This window comes from Musca autumnalis, unplaced genomic scaffold (genome assembly GCF_047663935.1).
Source record: "Musca autumnalis isolate F117 unplaced genomic scaffold, ASM4766393v1 scaffold_1, whole genome shotgun sequence".
Taxonomy (NCBI): domain Eukaryota; kingdom Metazoa; phylum Arthropoda; class Insecta; order Diptera; family Muscidae; genus Musca; species Musca autumnalis.
Genome location: NW_027411644.1, coordinates 215,623,197 through 215,629,243, shown reverse-complemented (window position 1 = coordinate 215,629,243; position 6,047 = coordinate 215,623,197).

The window sequence follows — 6,047 nt, the reverse complement described above, 5'->3', positions numbered from 1 at the left end:
TAATACTTCTACGTGACATAAATTATGTTCGAATATGGACTATATATGTCAACTCCTTCGGGTACCTCTCACACAAAATTTCCGAAAAGTGCAGTTTAAGAGATAGAGCGGATGGTAAGTTTCAAACGGATCAGCCGAACTTGGTTTAAGGCGAGCCATATCGGTCTACTCCTTCGGGTACGTCCCCCACAAAAGTTAAAAAAATGTCACTAAAAATTCCAAAATGGTCCATATCGATCTTCGCTTTAGGGTACCTTCACACAGGCCGAGGGTACATCTCTCGACTGATACTTTTTTACTTGTTTCCATACCGTTTCCCGTATAAATTATAGCTTTTTCACACAAATGGACTTTGTTTATATATGAGTTGAGAGATATAAGAGTTTTATGAAAACCCAAGGAGTATTTCTTCAATTTTGAAAAAAAATCCCCCAGGCACGTTAGCAGTGATCTTGATCATCTGGAGATGGAATGTGCTACACTTTATAAAAGCCCTTTCAGGCGAAGAGGTGCCACCTCAATTTGCGATGAGTTACATAGATATGTTGAAGATGTCGTCCGACAAGCGAAACCACTTTGCTACGAGATCAGAAGTTGGAACAAGGTCGTCAATTCGGGGGCCGGTATCACTTTGGAAGCCGACAAAAAATCTTGTTGACCTCTTATATATCAATAGGCCGGTCTGTGGTATGCAAACTTAAAGGCTACGCAGTGAAAGAATATTCAATCCTGACTCAATGTCTACCTGAGGACTGCGACAGGTGTCTCCTTATTGCACCAGTGACTATGAAGTCATTAGGCGAAAACTTAAACAGTTCATCAGCACAACGAGATGTTGGCACCAATCCGTTATGTTGAGGAGTACGAGTGTGCTGCTTTAATGTGCAGCTTTTTGGTACCCAGCCGTCGTGTTGGAATACTTCGTAGTTTGTTAGTAGTTGCGAAATTTTGTTGAATACGTCAAACACACTCGATGGACACCTTCCAACTATCGCAACTTGGTTTCTTGCAACGTCAACCCATGTCTCATAGTTTATTTTATTTGCAGCTGCCCAAAAAGATAGGCTTCTCCGAAAATCGTTAGTTTGTCTAAAACTTGTTTCACATTTAATTGTTCTAATTAATTATTCTCTGAGTCGACCTCTGTCCATTCCAATGTGTGTATGCCATTAACACTCAAAGTGAGAATATATTTTTTCTTTTTCTTTTCGCTTCTGTCGCTTGATAAGACTTTTTTAATTCATTTTATTACTAGACAGCGGAATCCTATGCAAATGCATATATGGTTAGGATGGTCGTAGAGAAAATCTGATTAGACAGAAACTCGTTTTATTACAAAATAAAACGAATTAGGCCCAGAAATTTTTGCATATTTTGCATATTCTGCATATCGCGCATATTTTGACATATTTGTACATATCTGCATAAAATGAGCATATGCAAAAATATATTCAAGGATTTGTGGTCTAAATATCCCACCGAAATGGCTGAAATTTGGTATTAAGTCTTTGTTAGGGGTATGCAACTTAACAACTGACATCTGTCCGCATAGGTCCACGTCTTCATATAGCCCCCATAGAACGGTATCTACAGATATTCGGTATTTTGAAAGTTGTAGCCTCAATATCCCACCGAAATGACTGAAAATCGGTATTTAGTCTTCGTTTGGGGCATAAAACACTGCACTTGAAATTTGTCGGCATAGGTCCACGTCTTCATATAGCCCCCATAGAACGGTACCTCCCAATTTCCGAAATTTTGAAGGTTGTGGCCTCAATATCCCACCGAAATTACTGAAATTTGGTATTTAGTGTTCGTTGGTGGTATAAAACTTCCCACCTGAAATTCCTCGGTATAGGTTCACGTCTTCATATAGCCCCCATAGAACGGTACCTCCGGATTTCTGGTATTTTGAAGGTTGTGGCCTCACTATTCCTCCGAAATAGCTGAAATTCGGTATTAAGTCTTCCTTGGAGCTATAAAACTTTCCATCTGAAATTTCTCGATATAGGTCCACGGTTCATATAGCCCCCATAGAATGGTACCTCCCGATTTTCGGTATTTTGAAGGTTGTGGCCTCAATATCTCACCGAAATGACTGAAATTTGGCATTTCATTTTCGCTGTGGGCATAAAACTTTGCTCCTGAAATTTGTCGGTATAGGTCCACATCTTCATATAGCCCCCATAAAACTGTACCTCCGGATTTCAGGTATTTTGAAGGTTGTGCCCTCAATATCCCTCCGAAATGGCTGAAATTTGGTATTAAGTCTTCGTTGGGGGTATAAAACTTTCCACCTGAAATTTATCGGTATAGGTCCACGTCTTCATATAGCCCCCATAGAACGGTACCTCCCGATTTTCGGTATTTAGAAGGTTGTGGCCTCAATATCCCTCCGAAATGGTTGAAATTTGGCATTAAGTCTTCCTTGGGGGTAAAAAACTTTCCACCTAAAATTTTTCGGTTTAGGTTCAGGCCTTCATATAGCCCCCATAGAGCGATACCTCCCGATTTTCGGTATTTTGAAGGTTTTGGCTGTGGTTATACATTTCTCTATTTTATTGACTTGTGTGAAGAGAATTTTAAACAGAAAAATTGTACACACAAACATTTTTGTACCTATTATTGAAATATTTGTTGCATAAGAAAATATGTAAAATGCATAAATTTTGCATATGCAAAAATTTATGCATTTTGCATAATTTTGCATATGTCATATGTTTCGATTGCAATGTAATCAGAAGCCAAAAATATGCCCAGTCTCAAAATTTGACATGAATCGGACCAAAAATAGGGGTTGCATAAAATTCCGCTGTCTATTTATTACAGGTGTTTGGGTCGTGGCGTTTGAGCATTTTGTTGTTGCTGAGGAAATACTAGGCATGACCGTGTATCATGCAATGCCGAATGGAAGTTATGTCTTCCACCAATCAAACTCATCCTTCAGCAGTGATATGACGTTGCTGGTTTGGCTTGTAGTTTTCTCAATTTCAAAGAGTATTGGCTTTAAAAATGTCATGACATCTTAGATTGCGTGTCTAATTGATTCGTGTCTGAGATGTTAAGGTTGTTGTAGTTGTTTTCATTTTCAAGAAATTGACCACCCATAGTTATTTATTGTTGTTTCGAAAGTTTTCTGTTTTAGTTATTTAATTTCTCCTTATTGCCAGTTAATTTGAGGTTTTAGTGTTATTTTGACAGTGGATATATGGAAAGCTCTCAATAGATGACAAACAGCAGTTTTCTTCTTTCGTTATATTATTCACGATAATGTTGACCACATTGCACTGGTATACACACCCGCCTTGTACACATAAGGTCGTGGGTTCTATTCCCCGGCCAGGCAACATCAAAACACATTTCAACGGTGGCAAAATACCCCGACATTTTCTGCGTATTTCAGCAATGTACAACTTCTCTACAAAAGTGGTGTCTTAGACACGCCGATACACGCGATAAACTGTAGGTCCCATATCATTGAGATAATATGAATCGGGGTGCACTCATTGATATGAGAGAAGTCCCCTTGTCCTTTATGGGATGTTTGTGGAACAATTATAATGTTGACCACATTCACTGAGTATTTCAGTCATTTAATTTTTTCCATTCTGGTATTTACTGTGTTTTGTCATAAATTTCCACTTTAGGGATCGCTTGACGTTCCCGTAACAAGGCGAATAATAAGTTCCCTTTTATACCCCCAGCATTTATGTTACCAAGGGTATATCATACGGACAAAATGTGCCTCATCGAAATAATGGTTGTAGACCGCAAGTTTGTTTGGACGAAATCCGTTTCAGACAATTTGGAGTCGATTTAGTAATGTCCGTCCGTCTGCCTCGCTGGTTAGCTTTCGTAATATTTTGTCCAAACTTAGTTTAAGTTCGAAGATGGGTTATATCGGTCAACTCCTTCCGGTACCTCCCCCACAAAAGTTGGAAAATGTTCGGAAAATTTGTGCACACGATAACTCTTGAATGGAGTAACCGATGTGGTCCATACTTTGCACATCGTCAAATTTCTATCAGACTAAGATGAGGTTCCAATATGGACTCAATTGGTTCACTTCTTGGGGTACCTCCCACACAATATTTCGGAAAAGTTCAGCTTAGGACCTGCTCTCGAATCGCTTTGATTTTTGTTGCAACAACTTGTACGAGTATTTGCTGCCTCCATTACGACGGTAAAATTTTTTTCAGAAGCAAGCCCATACTTCTTTAGAAAATAGCCTGAAATGTGTAGAAACCGTTTATGGCGCCATATAGTGGCTGGAGAGCATGACATGACTCTCGAACTGATCAACCGATTTGGTCAAAATTTGGCCTTCGTCATGTTTTGTCCAAACTTAGTTTCAGTTCGAAGATGGGCAATACCGGTATTTCCCCCCAATGTTTAAACCTCTTGAACGGGGGCAACCAATTTGGACCAAACTTCTGATCTCTTAATATTTTGTCCTAATTTAGTTCAACTTCAAAAATGGCCCATATCGGCCCTCTTTTTAGGGTACCTCTCCCACAAAAATTCAACATTTGTGTCTAAGTGCAGTTTATGGTCTGTTGGATGATCCTTTGGAAATGTCTACCGATGCTGTTCGTTGTGGTCCTGTTTACATCGATATTATGTTTCCGTGGACAAGTCCATGCTTCCTGACATACTGGTCCAAAAGTTATAGCATGACCCACTGAAATGACTAGTGGGCGCGATATCTATCGAATGGAGTATGTCGGTCCATTCCCTCAATTACCTCCTCCGCGACACTTTTGAACTTTAATCCTAATCCACATTTTTGTCGGCAAGTTCAAATGTCCAAAAAGGGCCACAGAATTCTGAAAAGATTCTAAATACATCCGATCTGTCCTTAGAAAAAGTTTGAATTCACATAGGCTGAGGGTATATATCTGTCGACAATGTCGACTGATACTTGTTTACTTGTTCGTTTCAAAGGAGCCATGATCTCCCTGGTATACGTTAAGGTTATGGCGGTGGGCATAATATTCCGCATTTAGAGTTTTTGGACATCCATATTCTAATACCGGTCATTAAATATAAACATATTTTAAATATTTTTTAATATTTCTTTTTATTAGGGGTTTCAAAGAATATGGAACAAAAAAGAAAACATTTTAAATAAATTACATTATAGTTGTTAATAATAGTTATTTTAATTATAATTAAGGCATTTAAAACTAATACAATTAATTTAATTAATTTTACCATTGTTTTTCTTTTATATTCACAATAATTGATGTGAAAATTGCATGTAACTAATTTACATTAGCAACTTTTGTATTGTTAAAGTTTGTCGTTTGTTTTTTGTTGTTGTAAACCATTGTTCTCTTATACTCTAGTTAAATAAGTATTTGCTATGTCAGATCAGGTAAATTTGTTTTTAATTAAATAGTAAATTATTTTACTTTCTTTTTTGTAACAAATTGATATTGCTTTATTGAATTTGCTTTTTAGAGACAAAAGAATACTTTGCTTATGAAATAAATACAATTGAGGATCTATTTTGGAGTTGCTCGATTGAATAGGCATCAGAGAGTAAAATATAATAATTGGGAATAAGTGTTTTTCTTATATTTTACATGGAGAAGATCTTAAGGATAAACTTAAATTAAAAGCAGAAATGACGGTAATATAGATTTGTCTAAAATCATTTTTCAGTTAAGGGATTACAATTTTGATTCTCAAGTCTAGATTATGCATAGCTTTTTCACTCGGTGACCAGGGGTTCATTGTGTGTATCCTAGAAAGAAAGTCATTAAAGGGTCAGGTAGTATTTTAACAGGTTCTATGGAAAATTTAAACAGTTTTAGATTTTATGGCAAAATACCATGGTACTTTTAGAGTAGCCTAGCTACCTACCTGCAAACTACGTTATTCCTACTAATCAATCTAATACGGTTCTGAAAAAGTATATATCGACACCTCCAAATAATAGTATGCTAAGTCTAAAAAGTGAGTTTTGCAGGAGAAGCTCTCAAAGTTTGGAAATTTTTTTGAACTTCAGTACTATGCTAAGTCAATATTTGCTTATAACTTCT